Source organism: Pleurodeles waltl, chromosome 9 (genome assembly GCF_031143425.1).
Source record: "Pleurodeles waltl isolate 20211129_DDA chromosome 9, aPleWal1.hap1.20221129, whole genome shotgun sequence".
NCBI lineage: Eukaryota > Metazoa > Chordata > Amphibia > Caudata > Salamandridae > Pleurodeles > Pleurodeles waltl.
The window spans coordinates 232,431,540-232,453,997 of record NC_090448.1 but is presented as its reverse complement, the minus strand read 5'-3'; positions in this window follow the sequence as shown (position 1 = coordinate 232,453,997).

The following is a 22,458-nucleotide window of genomic DNA, read 5'->3' as shown; positions in this document are numbered from 1 at the left end:
AGAGTCATTGCCCAGGAGGGCACGGGTATCGTCACTGGTCAGGAGACCACCACCAGAGTCAGTGCCCAGGAGGGCACGAGTATCATCACTGGTCAGGAGACCACCGCCGGAGTAAGTGCCCAGGAGGGCCCCGGCTGCCACAGCCCGCTGGAAAATGAGGGACCGTCATGCCCCACACCAATGCACAGGTCAGAGACTGCCATGGCAAAGCCGCACTGAACAAGGGAATCACCGCCATGGTGAAGGCCGCTGAACAGGGCAAAGCACCGCTTAACAGGGCAGAGAACCGCTGAACAGATCAGAGACCGGCATGGCAAAGCCGCACTGAACAAGGAAATCACCGCCATGGTGAAGCAGTGTGGGCACTATTCCCCCTCCAGAACCAGTGGAGACTGTTATCCACTTGAGAGACTGTGGCTTTGCACTCCCCAGGATTGTTCAGTGGGCAACCCACCCACTGTAGAGACTTGAGAGACTGTGGCTTTGCACTCCCCAGGATATGGCAGTGGGCAACCCACCCACTGTAGAGACTTGAGAGACTGTGGCTTTGCACTCCCCAGGATTGTTCAGTGGGCAACCCACCCACTGTAGAGACTTGAGAGACTGTGGCTTTGCACTCCCCAGGATACATCAATGGGCATGGAGCCCCGTCGTGGATCTGGCGTGGTGCTGTAATCCGGCTGAGGTGCCCCCCCTTCCCTTCCCCCTGAGGTGCCTGTTGTATTTCGATCTGATGCCCCAGCAGTGTTCTCTCCGTTTGTGGACAGGTATCTATTGTGGGCCTCGCCCATGCATTTTTGGACCAGTGGTGCACGGACATTGATATGTGCATACCTGCACTGCTTCTCGTAATGTATATACTTTTGAATGTGTATATATATATCTGTATATATTTGGTAACTGTATTTTGATACATTACAATTTTTCGACTGATTTCCTTTGGTCTTTGCATTCTTCCGGGGGGGAGGTTTTGGGTTGTTACTGTGATGTTTTGACATGCATAGCTGTGTGTGTTATAATGTGCGAGGGTGGGGGTGTTGCGTGTGTGTGTTCCTGACTTTTGCCTCTTCCCTCCCCTATGTCGTAGGTGCAGTACTCACCGTTGTCTTCGCCGCCGCCGTTGCTGGTGTTCATAAATGAGCAGGAAGCCAAGGGCAGGTAGGATTTGTAATTCCAGCTCCATGGTGTCCTCCTTCCTCGTGGAGTGTGTTAAGGTGAGCGTTTTCCCATTGCAAAAGCTGTTTCCGCCGTGTTTTTATCCACGGTGAATCCGCCCCGGAAAAGGTGGCGGATTGGCGGGTTGTGATACTGTGGGTGGTACATTGTCTTCTGCCTGTCTGTCGGCGGTGACCGCCGCGCTGCTTGTCTGTACCGTCGTGGCGGTCGGAGTGTTAAAGTGGCTGTCTATGTTGGCGGTTTCCGCCACGGTCATGATTCCCTTTTTTTGTCCGCCGGCCTGTTTGCGGTATTACCGCAGCTTTAACACCGTCCGCCAAGGTTGTAATGACCCCCTAAATCTATGCGATCAGACATTGCAGGCTTTCAATCTAGGGTGACAGGTTTAGAACATCGCATGGAATCACTAGAAACGCAGATAGCCACATCCCGAGACAGGGATCAGGACCTCCTCTATCTCAGGAGCAAACTTACAGACCTAGAGGACAGGAGTCGAAGAGATAACATCCGCCTACTCGGGATCCCGGAACACGAAGAAGGTACAGACATACAGACCTTTCTGAGCTCCATCCTCCCCAAACTGACTTCCCTAGACTTTGACCCACCGCTGGACTTCCAACGAGCACACAGAGTAGGCCCAAACGCTCCGACACATCTTTAATGCCCAGACCAATTATCGCTTGTCTACTACGCCATAATCAGACCTGACAAATACTACAAGCAGCGCGCAACCATGGCCCTTTCTGGATAGGCCAATATGACATCCGAATAACGGCCGATTATTCCAAAGACACCAACGAACGCAGAAAGGCCTTCCTAGCTCTAAAACCCCGACTTAGTCAACTAGAGATGAAATACAGCCTCTTCGATCCTGCCAGAATGTGGGTCATCAAAAACTGAATATCCAAGGACTTCTATAACCCAGAAGAACTGAGCCTTTTCCTTGACTCTTTTCAACATCAGCCTATAGACTCTGTCAACTCAAGCCGTCCACAAGATGTCATAGGGGAAGATGAAGGGGGTGGAATCTTACCCCCAGGTCCGGAGAATGAAAGCTCGATCCATCATGACACCGACACCTGCCAAAGGAGCAGGGACCCAGAGAGACTAGCCAGATCGCATGACGACAGGGGCCAGGTTCTACACGCCGTGGCAGTGTATACTCAGCTATCGGAAAGAGACAAATCTAGATCACCTTTGAAAGCAACGATTGTGTCCCCTTGAGACGATGACCCTCCACAGGGTACATGTGGGACAATTACAAAACATTGAAGCATGACTGGCGATAACTCCATGGAAGGATGAGTACAAATTCGGATCTTGTATATATGTTTATCTAACAATTGCTAATATAATTTTCAATACTAGACGATTACTATGTTTATATCTTTTATAAGATAATAGGGGGCTTTACTGTGTAACACTGTCGCGTAGATTGACCATTGCATGATATAAAGCATACAGACCAGACCTTACCGATTCCATAGGTTATACATACACCAGGACCCTGCTCAGTAGGGACACGACCAAACACCTAAAGAGAAGCTGGCACCCCTCCCCTTACAGTATTACTGTACTACAGAACATCTCACAATACATTATACAACAGCAACAAGGCCACATAACCATGCCCGACCTTGCATGCAAGTCATATCATTGACCTTTCCCATCAGACCCCATCATCCCCCATTTCCCCCTCCAGTGGCCAAAATGGAAAATGGAAGTAACATAACTTATACGCAATGACACAAATCCTGATGCTTGCCAGAGTGATGACACAACATGATCATCTGCCACTGGGGATAATATAACATATTACAGAGACATACTACTATCCTCTACGGGAATACTACATTACAACAGAAGTACAATAAATAGGATGACATACACACGCATACTCTAAAGCCCCCCCCTAAGGGTAATGCAACCCGTCACACGCACGCGACTGATCTGACCCCACAGATGAGCAGTAGATCAATCACCTGAATATACAACCCACGTTCCCCCCCTTTATAATGACTGATGCCCCGCCAGACGACCAATATACCTCTGTCCCTTATAATGTAACGCAGCAAACTGTTGTATTATAAAATAAATTACCCATATCTCATAACGAACACACACAACCGTACTCAGATTAACCTCCACTGTCACATTGCCCCTATGCAAAATAGGACGCCGACCAAACAGGATCGTATCATACGATTAATCAGCAAACTAGCTACCCCTCAAACTACTTTGCAGTATTATGATGCAATAATACAACCCACAGAACATATGGGGTAGCAAGACACACACGCTTTTTACACATAGACCAGGACTCATTAACCCCCATCATTTACCCTGGGATAGGCCCTAAAACATATAATCTAATAGATGACCACCTGCGGGGAATTACGTTATGCTATGTTATATTATGTTATACGAATTAATAGGTTGCAGTGATACTATGTTATATGTTGCAGTGATATTATATAAGTATGGAAGTATTCCAACTATTATGTGCAAATGTATCCCAAAATCTTTGCCTGACCCGGCATTGTGTTGCCTTACATCCTCCTCCTCCTGGCCTCGCCTTCCCCCTCTCCTTCGGCTTCCTTGGCACCTCCCCTCCGCCTCTACAAAACACCAACTCCCCCCTTACATTTACATTTACAATTACAATCACAATTACAAATACAAACCCTGGTCCCTACTCACTCCCCCCCTTTACTACCGCACCCCCATAATACAGAACCCAACGCGATGATATACACCAAGTGTGGTGGCCGCTTGCCATCTTCTACTCGGAAGCACGATAAATATTCAAACCATTATATTAGATATTAGACAACGCTTGTTACCAGATGGACCTCCCCCACATGTCAGCATGAGCCTCTTCCCCACTACTATTACCACTATGACTATCATTATCATATTAAACTTGATGTTAAGTCTTCAATAAAATAAGGATATCTCATATATCAAACTCCCCCCACCGCCTATACATCAACCTCTCCCTCACTAACATAGCTTTTGCCCCTCCCCAGGCCCCCTTCACAACGCACTCGTGGCTCCCCCTCCCACTCCCCCCCCTCCGGAGCTCAGAACCCGCGTACTCGTCCGTCATAAACCAATATCCGCCGCCCTCTGCCCTACCGCCGCCTCCTCGGCAGAGAGATCGCACCAACGGCATTAGGAGTTCGAATAGGATTCGGACTCGCCGTTTACAGATCGATCCCCAGGGAGCACAGGGCTCCTTGCCCCTTCATATTCTTCCCTCCTCCTCCCCTCCCCGATCCTCTCGATCATTTTACTCCATCCCACCCTACATATCAACGCTAACTCCTGCCTCTTTTATTCTCATATTATCTCTCTCCCCCCTCTTACCAAACTTTACTGGTTTCTGCTTTTCTCTCCCCTCAGTTGGGACATCCAACCTCCACCAGCTGCCCTCACCTCCCCACTCCAAACCTGCAAACAATCATATTGCAAAGAGCACAGCCCCTCACGACTGCCACCCCCAGGATTGCTGAAATTTCACTCTCCAATTCAGCATGCCAGGGACAGCCCCTCACACAAAGCACCCATTACGAATCCTCTCCTGGAATGTTCATGGCATGACGAACTACATTAAACGGAAAATATCTTGTCCTATTTCCAATCTAAAAGAGCAGACATAGCCCTGATTCAAGAGACGCACCTTGACAATACAGAGTCCAGTAAACTTAGACGTGACTGGGTGGGAAGGGTCGCCTTTAGCTGCTGGCCAGTGGACCAGGAAACCAGGGGTGGCACATCTCGCAAATGCGGTGTAGCGATATTAATACGCAAATCCCTGCTGATTACGATTATTAAAACATGGAACGACGCGGAAGGGAGATAAATATTCGCTAAATTGAAAATAGGAAATACTTTTCTATGTGTGGGCTCTGTTTATGCACCAACCGGCGCAAAGCGCTCCTTTTTTCTACAACTCAATCGCATACTGACCGAATTAGGGACCACCCGCTATATTATTGGGGGAGATTGGAACCTTGCTAGAGATGCCATACTAGACAGGACAGGCCCCATTGATGCGGGTAATAATTACGACAGAGCATTACTGATGGATATCACTTCGGATGCAGGCCTAGTCGACTGTTGGAGACTAACACATCCAAAGATCAAGGAATTCACATTCATATCATCTGTCCACTGCACCCAATCACGCCTGGATTATTTTCTCATATCACATACCATAATCCCCCAAATACAAGACTCTAGTATCCTAAACAGCGGACTCTCAGACCATTCCCCGATCCTACTCTCAATCCAAGTGGGCTTAGCCTCTCCCGGTCGTAAACCATGGCGCTTTGCCATACACAGATACCGCTCTCCCCAAGGGAAAGAGCAACTTAAGGCCCATATATCTACTTATATGGCCGAAAACACGGGCACTGTGACTTCCAAGCGGGTCCTGTGGGCAGCGGCAAAGGCTACTTTAAGAGGGAACATGATGTGGGATTCAGCATTAGCCAATAGAGACAGAGAGGCTCGCCAACGTACCCTAGAAAACACGATTCAGCTCCTCACCAAACAATATACTGCCCAGCCATCCCCCGGGTTACTCCGCTCCCTCGAACAAGCCCGAATGGCACACAATGATCTTTATACAACACAGGCAGAAAATTCATTGCAAAGATTACGTGGCCGTCACTACGAGCAAGGAGAAAAGGCTCAACGCCTCTTAGCAGCACAGCTCTGACAGAGAGAAGCTGCCTCAGCTATCCCGGCCATAACGTCCCCTTCTGGAGCAGTACTGACCCGCCCGCAAGACATTGTGAACGAATTTGCTGCATACTACCAGCATCTTTATACCTCTGAAACAATGACTGACCAGGCACGGACTGAGGCATTTCTCGCTGCGGCCAAATTACCCTGTCTATCAGAAGCTGGCCGAGCTCTCCTTGAGGGCGATATAAGCAGGGAAAAAATAACACAAGTTATTACAAAGCTTCCATATCATAAATCCCCGGGAGAAGACGGATTCCCTGCGGAATTCTATAGATGGGCAGGGGAAGAGGCAATCACGGCAGTACATGAGGCACTTACGGAGGCATGGCAGGAGGGCTCTCTGGGCGACCTGTCCAACAGGGCCACGATTGTCATTCTGCCTAAGCCAGGAAGGGATCCCCTACTTTGTGGCAGCTATCGCCCCATCTCCCTCTTGAACGGAGATGTTAAACTACTAGCCAGTGTCCTTGCACTACGTAAAGGGATACCGTCCCTAATCCATAACACCCAGGTGGGATTTGTACCGGGTCGCACCTCTAAAAATCATATGCGCACACTATGCCATACCCTACTTGAATCGTTAAACCTATCAGAGAAAGCCCTGGCCCTATCTCTCGACGTGGAGAAAGCATTCGACCGTATTGAATGGCCCTACCTATTTACCACCATGAAACACTTTGGCCTCGGAGACAAATTTATTTCCAAAGTCCGACTACTGTACGACCACCCCACGGCACAAGTTAACTGTGGGGGCTTCCTGTCGGATCCATTCCCCATCGGCAGAGGCACTCGACAGGGCTGCCCCCTTTCACCACTCTTATTCCTGCTAGCCATGGATCCACTGGCGGCAACTATAAGGAACTCCCAACAGATAAAAGGTATCTCTCTACCAGGGGGCTCCTCCAAAATCTATCTATATGCAGACGATATTCTGTTAACCTTATCCGACTTAGAAAGATCTATCCCATCATTGCTCTCTATCATAGAGGGCTTTGCACCCCTGTCCGGATACCGGGTAAACTGGGACAAGAGTGAATCATTGCCCCTATCTCGCGTAACAACGAGAGCTGCAATCCACGGCCTCTCATTCAAATGGACCCCGACCCACCTTAGATATCTGGGACCATATATCAATCGCGGTCTAGAACACATGGTCAGGGACAACCTAGACCCTCTTATATCCCGGATGAAACAGGACTTCGCCAACTGGTCATTACTTGGCTTATCCGTGTGGGGCAGGACACAGGCGGTCAGGATGGTTGCCCTTCCACGCTTCACATATGTCTTAGGCATGCTCCCTTTACAGATACCTCTCTCCCTTCTCCGAATGATTGATACCTCAATAAGGTCCTTTGTCTGGGGCCTTACACGTCCAAGATTAAAATCGGTGACAATGTTAGCGCGAAGACCATATGGAGGCATAGGTCTACCCTCAGTAGAACAATATGCTCTAGCCCTACAAGTATCGCAACTAGCCTACACATTACCAGATACCCCAGACCCCCCACAATGGACAATTACGGAGAAATTCCTACGGGGACAGCATGCCGAGCTAGGAGGGATATACACTGACTATCCTCACTCGTCCAACCCTATCCTCACGGCCACAAATGCAGCTTGGCGCAGAGTCCACCGCCTATTGGGCATACACCCCTCCTTACATGCTCAGGCCCCTATAGCAGGAAATAAATGCATAAATGCATAAAAATAGGAGGAAGTACCCTAAGGTGGCCCCAGTGGAGTAATGCTGGCATCAACAATATATCCCAAATAACAGATGGCGACCGCCTTCGAACCTTTGACTCTCTACGGGAAGAGTTCGGCATTCACAAAAATCAAAAATGGAGGTACATGCAGCTTATGCACTGTATGCGCAAGGCCCTGGGAGCCCCCCCCCGTGGACGATCAAAATCTCACCCGTTGTCAATTACCTGCAGAAATGGGGTCGACATAGAGGTGTTATGGCCGACTTATACGCAGAGATAACGAACCACCTTTACTCGCAACCCCTTCTAGAGCGACTGCGCCTCAAGTGGCAAGAAAGACTAGCGATAGCCTACACTGAAGAAGAATGGCCGGACATAATTGAGGCCCTGGATAGGGGGGTCCGCGAGGCCCGCTTGAAATTCTGTCTATTCAAAATTCTCCAAGATTGGTATTGGACCCCCATAAAACTCTTCAAGGCAGGTCTGATACCACACGCGAGGTGTTGGCGGTGCGCAGATCTTCACTGCGACCTCCTTCATATTCTATGCCTCTGCCCGACGATACAACCCTTATGGAAAACTGTGCGCCATACACTTGCGGATTTTATACTGATACCAAATCCGATGCTGCCAACACTCATTATTTTACATGACACGCGCCCGTATCCCTCCCTATCACGACCCCACAAACGGCTGATCCATACGGCAATTGCCACAGCTAAATTCTGCATACTCCGACATTTGAGGTCTGCCATCGCCCCAACACCAACGGAATGGATGACAGCCATGTTCCAAACAGCCACCCATGAGCGAGTAATCTACAACCTACAGGACCAAGCGGCTCTATTTACGGAAATCTGGAGCCCCTTCCTGGCAGGATCATGAGGCAGCTGGTGGATGGTCAGTGGACAGCAGCTGACACTCCAACACTTTCCCCTTTCTTTCCCTCTCTCTGCCATTCTATCCTCTCCCTTTATTCCCTAGACTGTTCGTCCCAGGAAACACCCCCATACCGACCCGTTTAAACATGTACTAGAAAATTAATTTCCTCTCAATTTGTTCGATCAGCGGCTAATTATCCAACACCAATAGACAAGTCCCGACCCCTTACACACTTAAACCCACGTCCACACAGATACCCCCTCTCGATCATCCTCCTTCAGCATTATCCCCTCCCACGCACAGGTTCTCTTATTCCACCCTAAATGTATCTTGACATATACACCACATGGCACAACCCTGCAAGATCATTTGTAACGGATGGGGAATAACCGGAACATCCATTTAATAGCCCGGAAACACTGTGTTAAAGGATCCCCTCCCTTTCCCGCACCCTACCTAACCTTCCTGCCCCCCCCTCTTTCCACCCCTCCTCCCTCTCCCCTGCTCCCCTCTCCTATGATCTTTTTTATCTTCAGCCCCTCCCCCCTCCCCTGATCCACCCACAACCCATATTTACTAACCAGTATACCTATCAGACTGCATACATCCAGATATTGATTGTAAAGTTAGCGGTTGCAATGTGGAGTACTGAAGATATGTTCATGTATACTATGTACTGCCCTATATTCTTCTTTAATAAAAAAATAAAAAATGTTAATTATTATATTCACAACAGGTCCTGTTATAAACACCGCTGACGGTTAATAAATTCCTGTACAGTCAAACATTATGGTTACTTCCTGTGGCAGTGAAAGGGTTAATATCACCTAATCATACCTACCCACTGACATATATGAAAGTTTTACTTTATTTACATATTGCTATTTGACAGGCCTGGAACTTGCTGAGCCCAATTGACAAATAAATAATAATCTGGAATAAGACAATACATTGTCACTACTTTAGGACATGCAGATCATACTAGGAATGCACTTTGAGTACGTAACTGAGCACCAAAGTGGACAAAACACAAGGACAGTAGATATGTTTTAAATTCATCTTCCACCCAATATGTGCATGGTTCTGCGTACAAATTATTTGGTTCCGTGTGAAAGCAGGGTGTCCAATAGCTATGCATTTTCAGATGTTTCACTGCCTGCAGTGGAAAATATGCAGGCCTAATGCCAAGAGAATACAAGTGCATAGAGCTGACGAAAAAAGTAACAAATGGCACCACCCTAAAGGTCACCCAGCGACAGAGACATGCTTGCTGTGAAGTCAGGCTGGGTCGTGCATTACGTTTCTTTCTGCATTTTGTTTGTTTTTTACCAATTGCATTTTTAGCTCTCCAGTAGCAGCTGCATTCAGTCAGGTCGATGCCCAAAGAACCAGCACTGGCAATGAAAAATCTTTATTAACTACAGTTTTCTCCATGATTCACTTGAGGACCGGAGTTCACCAATAAATGAATACGTAATTAGAAAGATTGCTGCCCAATATCACCCACTCCTGACCTTACAATTACCTGAGCAACTGGTAATTCAGTAAGAGAGGGAATAAACTCTTCTGTTTACGTGTTTTTGTAGTAGCATGCGGAAATGCATTTGTCAATGAGAATTATAGACATGTTGAACAGCAGAGCAGCTCAAAGTTGAAAAAACAGAGCCCTCGCATACAAAAACATGTGCTAAGCTGGCCTGAAAGAAAAGAGAACATGCTAAGCCTGGGAGCTGCCTTTTGTTAGGGTTTAATGGAGGAGCTGATGTTCCAGAAGAGGTGGAAGGGGAGAATGCTGCAATAAAATTCAAGCAGCTATTGGCCTGAAACACCCACAGTGTAACAGGAGCAACAAAGAAATGATGAAAAGCAAGAGACAAAGAACCACAGTGGAATTATACAGTAGTTAGTCCCTGCTCTGAATGAGAAAAAGGAGGGACAAAAGGGCAGAACGGACCACTAGCAAGCAAGGATGTTTTACAAAGGAGAATGAAACAAACAAATAAAATCACTTTAAGTCCACAATAAGTATGGTATACTAAAGTATACAATAGGCCAAACGCTTACACTCAACCTAAAAATAAACAAGACAAAATTAAAAGTAGTATAATAGTGGGCAGAGGTAAACGTTAGGGAAATAATAATAATAAATAATAGGACTTACTGGCATGAGCAGACCCCTTGCTGGTCCCGCCCCTGTGCTGCCCCTCTTCTTGCCCTTGGGTGCTGATGTAAGGAATGAAGAAGATCAAAAAAGTAGATTAGTGGTACAGTTAATCTCCACAAAACAGGCAAACGCAGTAACTTTGTACTTATCTAAATCAGATCGCCTATGGTAGTAGTATCGACTATTGTTGAGTTGGCTGTGCTCCTAAAATCCATTTCAAATGTCCTTCACCAAACCCACATTTGGAACTAATGTATTGCAATGAATGATATTTGATTCTATTCAAATTTTTTTAATCTCGACCCCCTTGATGGACCAACTCAGTCTCCCTTTTTTGCATAACATTGATACATACCAGTACTACACAGTGTGGAATTGCTTGGACCTGTACCAGCTACATACAAAAGTCACAGAGAAAGCTATCTCACTGATATCACTAATTCACTATGGTGACAGGAGGACAGAGGAGTCTGCATTGCAATCGCTTCTTATATAATCATCTAAAGCGAATGCCGACGAGTACGATCAGGTAGCACCCAGCACCTACCTAACTCAAACTAAATCGTATAATAATATTCTTAATGTAACTAAATGTAACCTCTGAGTGAGAACAGCATGCTATTCAGAAAAAAGTTAGCATTGAAGAACACAAGCACTGCAGATATAGTTAATACTCACCGAGCCCAGGAATCTTGGCGTATAGCAAGTCAAGCAGGTCCTGCTCCCACTCTAAGAAATCTGCCAAGCGGCAAGTCAGCTGCTAGGTGATACCCACCCTACCCCAACATAGCCTATGCTCCCGCAGGGGTACCTGCCACCTGCTGCCAGCATGGACGTAAGGTGGCACTGTAAAAAAAACAGTGCTGCACCTCCACCTCACAAAAATTAGCCAAGTGCTGCTTCCTTGGCAGCGCTGTCATCCAAAGGATAGGAGGCTGCTGCAGGCTGTTAGTGGGGGGGGGGGCAAGCTGCTCTGCTCTGCCATGGTGCTAGGTGGGGTGAAGAAAAAAAACAGGAGAATGAAGGAAGGAACGAAAGAAGGAAGGAAGGAAGGAAGGAAGGAAGGAAGGAATGAAGGAACGAAGGAAGGAACAAATAAGGAAGTAATGGAAAAAATAAACAAAAATACAAAAAGTCATGAAAAACATGAAAAAGATTAAAAAAATTAAAAAATACACAGACACAAAAACGCCCACTAATAAAATAAATAAAAATGAGGGGTAGAATAATTAGGAGGGTGGAGGACTGGAAAGATAAGAAAGGGATTTAAAAAATTCAAAAAACAGGCCCAGCACCATGAACAAGGTAAGAAAACAATATGGCCCCACCCATGTGAACCACGTGGTACCATTCGCATGCGATTTTGAACACAAGGACGTACTCTGTGTTGCGTTTGACATAAGACTCAACACAAACAGGCACGACAGGGAAACTCCGCCTGTCCGCAGAACTCGCGTAGCGAGGAGGTTTTTTGGCTACTCCATGTAGCATGACTCCATGAACTCTGCCAAGGCCTATTAAAAAGGAAGAGTTGGGCCTGGCAAAAGGTTTCTATTGCCAGGTTGATAAGGCAATTTAAAACTTCACATGCAGGCTACAATGGTAGGCCTGAGACATATATGAAGGGCTATGTAAGTGGGTGGCACAATCAGTACTGCAGACCCACTAGTGGCATCTAATTTACAGGCCGTGGGTACATGTAATACCACTCTACACGGGACTTACAAATACATTAATTGTGCCAGTTGTGTATAAGCCAATCCTACCATGTTTAAAGGAGAGAGAACCGACTATCAATGAGAACATGAATGGAGTCCTAAAGCCAGCGAAATGAAGTGAGCAAAACAGGAGGGTTGAAGGCAAAATGTTGGGGGAGAACCACCCCTAGGATGCCAGGTCTAAGAGTGGCTCATCAAATATAACAGTATTCTATTTGTGCTCCAATTAGATGTAGCTAATGGTGCTTCAAGTAGTCCTTTGGTTTGACTACAGATGGGACATGAGAGCCAGTGTGTATTCTTTGATGTATTTATTGACATGAAATTTTAAATGCTGTTTTATGACTATTTAGGCAGTGTTTGCTGTCTGGATACCTTGGACCTTCATAAATACACTATGCTATTCAGTAATTATTCTTGCACAATAATTTGTTTTAGTGTTCTGTTATGATAACCTGAGAATGGATAAACAGCTTTTGTTTGACAAAGTAAAGATGTGTGCAAACATATGCTTTCTCATAGATGCACCAAAATAAAGGCTTTTGTCAATAGTATCAACTATACAATATTTTGCTGCATATTAATTTTAAGTTTACCACTTACAAAAAAAACTTCATGTTATAACTCCTCTTCATAAACCTCTTCTATGAGGGTATTTGTTAATTCTGCTAATGCAGTCTGTTCAGCAAAAGGGCCATATTCCCCGTTCCTTATTGTTTTAGGCCAACATGTTGCTTCATTATGGATTCTTCATTCTACGACAATTGGAGACAACACACAGATGCCCAGCTATTACACAGCTGGGCACAGGTGCCCAGCAATCACAAATACTTCTTTCAGAAAATGGCTTTGGCAGTGTTTGTTTTCTAAGTGAGCCATCTTAAGTGCAACCAATATGCACAGACATGGGTTCTCTGCTCATTGTGCCATTGGATTCAGGATGTGTCACAATGATGAGGTCCCACAATGATGAGGCAACACAAGACCAAATCCGATATGTGTTTGCTTGTGCCCCAGACTAGAGAGGACCAGGCCTGGCCCTTTGGGTGAATTGTACCAACTATACCAGGCCCAAGTCTGATTTGTATATGGCTTATCTATGCCAGGAGTGGTGTAGAGGCTAAACTATGGACTGGAATAAGGCCTGAATAACTACAAGTAGCTGAGATTGAATCAAACACTTCATCCAAATACGTTTTTTGTTTTTCTAAGTGAGTGGCAGGTATGCCAAAACATGGGCCCCATGCTCACTGTATCATAGGGCTCAAGATGCACCTCACGGCCGAAGTCCAGGAAGCCCAAAACAGATCTGGGGTTGCTTGTTTTCTCATCAAAAGAAGACCTGGCATTGTAGTTTGAGATGGGCTCTTTTTCCCACTGGAGCAGGACATCTGATTTTCATATACTTGTTCTCTTGCTGATACCATTACAAATTTTTGCAAAGAAACCACCTGTTTCTGTATGATCACTTCTATTGCATTTGGAATGATAGAACCAAATGGAAAGATTGTTCAGGATTCCATTGAACAAATCAGTGGCATAACAAACCGTGAGGGTGCCCCACCTGCAAAATATGATGAAGGAGCTCCCCAACTTCACATCAGTACGGGCTGAGGGAGCCCCCTCCTGTATGGGTATGCCTGGGGGCCTCCTCCCACACCGCAGGGCTGCTAAAAAAATTTAAAAAATGAATGTGGAGGATTTCATTTAACGTCTTCCAAAGAATCAGGTCCAGTCCTTTGCAGGATCTTAAAACGAGAACAGATGGCCAGTATATTTCTCTAGGAAATGTGGCAACCCTATGTGGGAGCCATTACAGGACTCGAGGACATGGTCCCCATTCCCTGTAGCTCACTCTCTTTGAAACTGGCTTTTGACGGCTCCCTTGACCCACGGCTGACGAGCCTTGGGAGGCACCTGTGCACCATGAGCTGTACCTAACCCTGAGAAGACATTTAGGGCCTCATTATGACCCTGGCGGGCGGCGGAGGCCGCCCGCCAGGATCCCGCCCTCCAAATTACCGCGCCGCGGTCAAAAGACCGCGGCGGGTATTACGAGTTTTCCCCTGGGCTGGCGGGCGGTTCCAGTTAAACCGCCCGCCAGCCCAGGGGAAAACGACCTTCCCACGAGGATGCCGGCTCGTAATCGAGCCGGCGGAGTGGGAAGGTGCAACGGGTGCTACTGCACCCGTCGCGTATTTTACTGTCTGCAAAGCAGACAGTGAAATACATTTTGGGGCCCTCTTACGGGGGCCCCTGCCGTGCCCATGCCATTGGCATGGGCACGGCAGGGGCCCCCAGGGGCCCCGCGACCCCCCCTACCGCCATCCTGTTCATGGCGGCTTTCCCGCCATGAACTGGATGGCGGTAGGGGGGGTCAGAATCCTCATGGCTGCGGAGCGCGCTCCGCAGCCATGGAGGATTCCAATGAGCAGCGGAAAGTCAGCGGGAGACCGCTGACTTTCCGCTTCTGACCGCGGCTGAACCGCCGCGGTCAGAATGCTCATTGGAGCACCGCCAGCCTGTTGGCGGTGCTCCCGTGGTCGGTGGCCCTGGCGGCCACCGGCCGCCAGGGTCAGAATGACCCTCTTAGTGTCATTCCAACCAAGCCCCTAGTCCACGCTGCTCCCTGCTGATGACTGGCTAAACCCAGAAACACTTGTACAGGGATATGCAGCACTTGCTGCACCTACGGAGGTGAAATACTCTTTTTTACTTTTTGAACAGACTACGAATCAACTGCATTTACCATAATGCTTTGGGGTTATACTTTGCTGCTGGAGTGCAGCCAGTATGCTCCCTCTCTTTGAAACTGTCTTTTGATGGCTCCCTTGAGCCACGACTGACGGGCCTTGGGAGGCACCTGTGCGCCATGAGCAGTACTTAAACCTGAGAAGACAGTTGGTGGCATTCCAAGAAAACCTCTAGTCCACGCTGTTCCCTGCTGATGACTGGCTAAACCCAGAAACACGTGTACAGGGATACACAGCACTTGCTGCACCTACGGAGGTGAAAGACTCTTTTTTACTTTTTGAACGGAATACAAATCGACTGCATTTACCATGATGCTTTGGGGTTATACTTTGTTGCTGGAGTGCAGGCAGTGTGCTCCCTCTATTTGAAACTGCCCATTCCTTGTAGCGACAGCCTGTTTTTGAAGGTCACAAAAAGAAAGACATATGAAGGCTGGTAACAGCTTTTCGTCACAATATATCTCAGTTATTGGGGATACCACACAAATGTTAGGAATTGTGGCATGTTGTAGGGTGATTTTACCCTGTGGAAAATGCTGATCATTGGCTGGTGTTGGATAAACCGTGTATGAAAGAAAACAGCTTTCGTGATTTTCTCGCAGAGGTAATCAAAAGTAAAATAAGAACACATTATCTATAAGTTCACACTATCCATGTGAGAACGAAATCTGATATTCGAAATAAAACATGTACTTCCAACAGCAGTGGCAGCCTATCAGTCGATTCCACAGTGTTCTACTGCAACTCTCCATAGTATTCTAATGAACAACTAGAGCACTAACATTCTGTATATATGACTGAAAGCCATCTTTAAGACTGAAAGCATTTCCATTACATATGGACAAAATAAGGGGCTTAATTGTGCTTAATGTGCTTAATTTTGTTATAGAATTTATGATTAGTGCACTAGAAAGATAAAATGAGGATACTTTTTCTATAAATTCTCAAATATCTCCCTCATTAATGTTAGAACAAGTCTAGTTTGTTAAGTGAAACATGTACTTCCAACACCAGCACTAGCATGTCACTTGATTCCCCTGAGATCTTCTGCAGCTTCCCCAGTGTTACAACTGTAGCTTTACGTTTATTTATATATGACAAACGTATGGCACCTGATTGCCATGTTTATGGAATGAAAGGTGTACAGCTGAAAACATTTCTTTCAGAGGATACTGCAGTAACTGAAGAATTGAGGGTTTCCTACTTTGTCATACAAATTATGGGTAGTGCTCTAGAAAGCTAAAATGAGGACACGTTTTCTATGAGTTCTCAATATCTTTGTCATCCATGCCAGTAAAACATTGTGACATGCACAGTGAAACATGTACTTCCAACACCAGCTGAAGTCTGTCAGTTAACTCTCTAGCAATCACCTCCAGTTTGACCACAGAGTTTTAATGAGCAACAAGAGTGCTGACATTTTGTATCCATGACAAACAAGCCTGAAAGGTATTTTTTGCAGTAGTAATTTTTTAATCCGAAGCCTTTCTATATGAGGCGGCTGCGTTACATGAGCATTGAGTTGTTACTGCAAATATGAGGGGAAGTATGGATTTTTAGTATCTTAAGGCATAAAATAGTTAAAGAGAAAGACACCCACACAAGTACAGCTTCCCCTTTCCAAATCTTTTGACTCACCCTACCCATCTTTTCAGTCACTGAACACCTCTCCAATTTTGAAATGATAAAGATGTTTGTAGACAAACTTTGAGCGCAGCGGGTGTTGTCTCCCACACAGAGTTGACTGCAACATCTGCACTTTCTGTGCACTGTTGTATGGGTGCCCACAAAGGGATGCTCACCAAGGACTGGGTGCAGGCCAAATGGCCAAGCTCCACTGTGCACGCCATTTGGCCATGCACAGTGGCAGTTGCATGTCAGTAGAGGGCTTGAGCACACTGGGCCAGGCCCTTCAGCAAACTCCTTCTGTGCATGGAGAAAGGCATCGCACCCACAGAGGGTGAGCACTTGCAGAGAGTTGGACACTGGACAATTTAGAATATGGTAAGAAAAACAGAAATTTACTGAAAATAAAAAGGATTAAAGACGTTATAGTTATATTTTAGTCATTTAACAATGAATTGTGCCCAATCATATACTGCTTATGGCCTCACACATTACTCATGGCATGTTATTGTTCAAATTACTATTGACTACCAGGGTAATATATGAGGTCATGAGCAGTGCATGAAGTTGGGATCTGTACATTCCAGTTCCAACTGTCTTGAACAGAATACTAAAAAAAGCACAGCATGAGCAAAACATTACCCGCACATTGAGATGGCAGGGTGTTGGGAGTAAACTTTACATCTTGTCCTTATATCAGTTTAGGGATCTGTATTTGGAGACAATGTAGAGGTTGCATAGGAACAAGGCCTGGTGCTACTAATTGTCAGGCCCTATTCAGGAGGCCACAGGGCAGACAGGGGATACCAGGCCCCAACTGTGATGATAACGGTTGTGTGCCGACGGTGTCCTGACATCCATTCTGCTTTGGCTTGCAAACTGTGCCAAGTACACCCATTCTACACTTGACTTTCTGGGTAGTGACTGCGAGCAGTCAAAGGCTTTTTAGGGAGGTAGTGTGGAAAGCAGAAATTCGGAAATCCATAGTCAACCAATAGACACAATAACATTGTGTCCAGCCTAGTGTTTGCCTTATTAAAAAGAGAAGCAATTTAATTGCAAAGCAAAATGAAGTAATGCACACAATAATGTAAGTGGGGCTACAGGGTTCTACAACATACTTCGGGGTTCTAACCAATCCCTGTAATTACCTCTTCAACCACAGTTTGCTAGTGCATATGCTATAGCTCTATTGGAGAGTGTTCTCCTACTACTAGGGTGACCCATGAGTAAATGTAAAAGCATGAGTGAGAACTGGCTCAGCTACGAGTCACTAATTTGCTTATGCAAGCAATTGCTAAATGTGGGAGGACCCATAGGTCAGTTCAGGTAATATCTTTCAAAAGTGTTTGTATTGGCAGTTATTTTTTTTCTTTTCACAATGCAGCTCTACATCTTTAGAGAAAAACACAGGCGCAGATTTACAAGAAAGTGGCACATTGGTCCCGATGTGCCACTTTTCTTATGTCCCCCTTTAACCACCATGGCGGTCGTTACCACAACAGTGTCAAAAAATTTTACGCTGTTGTGGCGTTTTGTTGCAAAGCACAGGGAGGACCATAGATTATTATGGGTGCGTCACTTTAACATCTGCCTAGAGCAAGTGTTAAAAATGACTAAAAAAGTGGCCAGTGACATCTTGTAAATTTCACTGCATCATTGTTTCGGGCCTCCTGCGTGGGATTGCCCCCTTGCATACATTATGCCTGACGCAGGCGTAATGTTGCGCAAGGGGCTGTAAGGTGGCGCAATGCATGCATTGTGCCACTTTGGAAATATGGTGCAGGGGAAGGGCCATCTTAATGCCGCCTTAGCGTCATAAAAATGACGTTAAGGTGGTGCTAAGGGCTTGTAAATATGCCCTCAGTCTTTCAGTTTCTCAACATGCCTCATTTTATTCTGTTGCTGAGATCACAGCTCAGTGATACTGTTGTTCCTGTGTGCCCTTTGCATTTACACAGGCAGTGTCTCTGTTAACAAGTGCCATACTTTAGGGCAGCACTTTAGGTGCTACCCTGCATACCTGGTTTACTGCAGGTATGCAGGGTAGCACATTGCCACTCAATGGATTCTGATCACTTCTAGTAGTTTGCTACCCGAACCTCCCACTGAATGACCTCTCACCTCTTTGGTCATGCTAGTCACAGCTCTGATCACTTCTGGGTCAGAAGAGCATGGCTCTACCCCTGGAAAGTTTCTCTTCCTGCAAGGTCAGGTACTTTTCTTCCCTCCCTGAGCAGGCAGACAGGTAGGTATTTAGGCACTAAGCAGACTTCATCTCTCAGTAGATGCACAGACTACAGGTGCTGTCCCTTCACCTCTGGGAGACTGGCTGTCAGACTGACACCAGGATTACAGAAGCTCTTCAAGTAGTCTGAAGAACACTCCCTCCCTTAACTAGATGAATTTAGAATTGGAATTGGGTGGTTTGAGTTCTACCTTTATACTGGTTGTCGAGACAGTGGGTGATGATCCACAATCTGAAGTCCACAAACAGGTTTCAAGTTGTTCCTTTTTGGATTCCATTTTCTGGCAGCATTGCAGACACAGATTTTGTACAAGGCTATGGTTCCACTGGCAGGCAGTGATGATGGTGGCGAAAGCAGGTATAACCAAAACATGAGCTCAATAAAATGTGAAGAGTCTGTATCAACCTCTTTGAAGTAGCACTCATGGGAAAGAAAAAACAGCGGCCACTATCTAGTATCTTTAATTTTAACAATAGAAACTGCTGACTCACTCCATTTCCCTACCATTCAGCAAATGGCAGTGCTCAGAAAGGACGAATCAGGAATCCCCGGCTGAAGACTCATTGCAGAATTTCTAAAGGTACTCCCAGTCTCCATTCTCTGATATTTCAATGTCTGGTGCTACTCCCTTAAGAACAGGAATGCAGGAATGCAAGCAATACCCTGCCTCGGCAAGCTGTAGCTCCTCTATCTTGTGCCATGTCAAACTGGGGTGATCCAAACTGGATCCTGAATGTCTCAGGAACAATACACTCTTCACAACATGGAGTCCTGTAATCACCTATGCCTCACTTACACATGCATTTTCCATGTACACAGGATAATAGCACAAGAGTCTGGGTGCTAATCCAAGCAGAAGTTTAAATGAGTGGAGCCAATAGGCACTTCACTCAATCTGAACCAGAAAAGGGTCTGTTCAGTATTATCAATACATAAGAATTGTTATACTTCATGACAACAGCCCGGGAGAGGGACAGTATTTATGTTGTCATAAAGGTCATCCTTGGTGCCCCATACAGTTCACAGAATAGGTTCTGCACCTTCAGTTTACCATGGATAGTCGTATGCCTCAGAGACACACTGGATTAGTATGTTAGATGACTCAATAAAATATGGATACCAGTTTCACATGCAATTGAGTCACTCAGGGCAGGAATACATGCCCTTTTACCATGCAGGGAACTTTTCTTTCCTAAAACTTACTACTGACTAAACAATGAGTTATCCTAGTAATCAGCACTTGGCAATCTTGCCCTCTCCACTGAGAAGCGTATTGGCCTAAAGGGACATTTGGAGGATATGCAGATGATTTGTTGGTCTGATAGACTGGCAGGGCAGTTACACAACCAGTGAGTCAGAAATTGCTTTGTTTCTCACACAACATTGCTTAGATGGATACATTATAAATGATTAAATATTCAAATGAATCATTGTAAACTTAGTGATTTAGTTATGGACTCTCTCCCAGCCCTGCTGGGCTTTAAGTAACGATAGATGTGAGACAAAATAACTGAACATCTCCCTTATGCCTCTTTATCCCTCATGTAAAAACATTTAAAATGACATCTTGTGTTCCTCCCACCCAGCACCGGGCATTCCATCACCTCCTCATAAATAATGAAAAAGAACAAATTAAATAATGTGTATGCAAATGAATGGTTATACAAATATATGAAGTGCAACGAGGGTACATACGTAGAAAAATGCAAAGATTGTGTCATCGCTGAAATGATACAGCAACAAGGTTAAGGAATACATGTGTATATGTCTATGCATATTGATAGGAAATGAATCCAAAAGGGATGAAAAAGAAAAAGAGATGGACTAAAATGGCTGTACAGACAAACAGCAGCAACGTCTGGCTGTCTTTCTATTGTTTTACTGAGTTCATATCATTCTGAAAACAGATGGAAACTTTCAAATCTGTAGCATTGAAGAACATGCCCACATATAGCGACAATTGTGTCTAACAAGTCACATTTGTGTCAGAAAAGTCAGAAATGTTAAAACTAAGGGCCAGATGTAGCAAAGGTTTGCGAGTCGCAAATGGGCCGATTCGCTATTTGCGACAGTGCAAAATCGGAAATGGGATGCAAAAAGCCCATTTCCGACTTGCAAAAAGCGATGGGACCCGTTTGCGAGTCGCATCAGTTGCGACCCCATTTTGCGACCCGCAAATAGCAAGTCGCAATTTGCAGAGTCGCAAACCTTATGCAATTGCAACTCGCAAATTGCGACTAGTCGCAAAAAGCCCAGTTTGCACGTCCCATTTACCACTAACTCAGAGCAGGTGGTAACTATTACCAAAGTATAAAAGGAGCCCCAGAAGGCATCTGGGTTCACCAAGATGGCGGAGATATACCTGATAGCAGTGAGAAGGAGAGTCCACGCAGCCCAGCAGAGGAGGAGGAGGGGCCACAGACAGGAGAAGATATATAGAACAAGGCAGACTCTTTTTCAGCAAACTGAGGATGAGATATACGATAAATACCGCCTTAGCAGCGCAGCCATCCTAGAATTAATTGATTTACTCAAACCACAGCTAGAATACCAGACCCTGCGTGGCTGCGCCATCCCTACGCATGTGCAAGTGCTATGCTCACTGCACCTCTTGGCCTCAGGGAGCTATCAGGGGATCATTGCATGTCTCACTTCATATATATCTACCAAGGAATGAGGCAGAAATGAACAGCACCAAGCTGGACTTTTACCGCATTGCCCACTTTCCCCATGTCATAGGGTGTGTAGATGGGACACACATTCAAATATGCCCCCCTGCAAATCTGGAACACCTTTTCCGCAACAGAAAGTGTACCCACTCACTCAATATTCAGGTTGTTTGTGATGCCCATTATGTCATCACGGACATTGTAGCTAAGTTTCCAGGCAGTACCCATGACTCATACATGTTTAGGCATAGTGGGATACATCAACGCCTGGAACGTGGGGAATTCGGAGACGGTTACCTCCTAGGTAGAGCTATACACACTTGCAGACATACACACAGGTCACTGTGCACGACAATCAGGACTTCCTAACAGTGTTCTTTTTGTGCCCAACAGGTGACAGTGCATATGCTCTTAGGCCTTGGATCATGACTCCGTTTTTATCACCCAGCAATGATTCAGAGAGGCAATACAACAATGCACATAAGAGGACCAGGAACCTCATAGAGCGCACCTTCGGACTCCTGAAAGCAAGATTCAGATGCCTCCACCGCAGTGGAGGTGCCCTCCAATATACCCCCATTACCGCATTCAAAATTGTGGTCGCATGCGCCATCCTCCACAACATAGCCACCCGACGTGGGCTACCTCTCACCCCGCAGACCCAGATCCTGATGATGAAGAGCAAGAACAACCACATCGCCATCATGGGGATAGGAGTATAGCTAATCAAGGCAGACTGAGACGGGAACACATCGCAACA